Below are 1272 nucleotides of genomic sequence, written 5' to 3' on the forward strand. Positions count from 1 at the left end.
CCTTGCTCCTCCTTAAATTAAGGGTGATGTTTTAGCTTTATTAGCTACCTCTCCCTGCTTATCATAAGTGTACTAGGAAGCCAGGGGCTCCTATTCCTTTAAGGAAAATTTGCAGCAGGCAGCTGAGCAGGAGCTAGCTCAGGAGTGGGCAAAATTCAGCCCACTGGTTGGATGTGACCTGCCAGACCATTCTATCCAGCACATGGGGCAACTAAAAAAATTTAGAAAATTAATATTTATCTCCCCCTGGCTGCCTGTCATGTGGCCCCCAATGGCTTGCCAAAACTCTGAGTAGCTCATCACTCAAAATAATTGCCCACCCCTGAGCTAGGTACACCATAAGAAGCAGGCTGATCATTAAGCCCAAAGGGAAACCCCTGTGCTTAATTAGGTTCACCATACTGGAAGGGGCAGTGCTCCAGGGCACATAAAGCTAGTACTAGAAGCAGGACAGATCAGTCTGGCTCCTGCAGGCAGTAAATACCAGAGCTTTTCAGGATAGGGACATACTAGCATCTGAAAGAAGCTCCTGTAGTGTTACAAGCAAGGGGGCTTGTGGCTTTCAGGAAGGTTAAGCCATTGCGTGAGGAGTTTTGTTATATAGCTAGTGAGCTTGTGTTTGTTTTGTTATTAATTTCAGTGGACTGGCTCTGGCTTTTGGGGCAGTCTGGAGGTCATGGAGGACTAGGCATTCAGTAGCAGGTAGGTGAGGGACTCAGAGGGCTAAGACTGGTATGATGTGTTAGGCCAAGGCTTGGAGGATGAAGACCAGGATCAGGCAGTCTAGCTTGGGGATCCTAAGCCCAGAGGGCTGTGGTCTGGTGTAGAATGAGGCTGGGGGGGCAAGGCCGGTGGGAGTAGTCCAGCTTGGGGTTGGGGACCCCAAGGGTAGAAGACTGGGGTAGCAGAAGCAGCCCAGTCTGTGGGCCAGGGGCCCAGAAGTCTGGGGGTTGAGAGAGGACTAAAGTTGTCATGCTGGGGCCAGGGGCCCACAGAATGGAGGACTGAGGCCAGAACAGGTTTAAACTGAAAGGGTCCAAAGCTTGGAGAGGGATTAGGGTCAGGGGCCCAAGAGCAGGGTGAGCCTTGGCAGGGCCAGCAGCCTGGCAGTGTTAGAAATATTATTAAAAATGCATTATCAATAGCAGATTTAGAAAAAAAAAAAAAAACACAGCTGCTACCCCTCCTTGTCTCCTTAATGGGAGAGGGAAGGGGGGGGTTGGAAATTGAAGGGAAAACCACCAAAGGCCCTTTGTACTAAGGTATCACTCC

The sequence above is a fragment of the Crocodylus porosus genome, unplaced genomic scaffold (genome assembly GCF_001723895.1).
Source record: "Crocodylus porosus isolate Cpor-Errol unplaced genomic scaffold, CroPor_comp1, whole genome shotgun sequence".
Taxonomy (NCBI): domain Eukaryota; kingdom Metazoa; phylum Chordata; order Crocodylia; family Crocodylidae; genus Crocodylus; species Crocodylus porosus.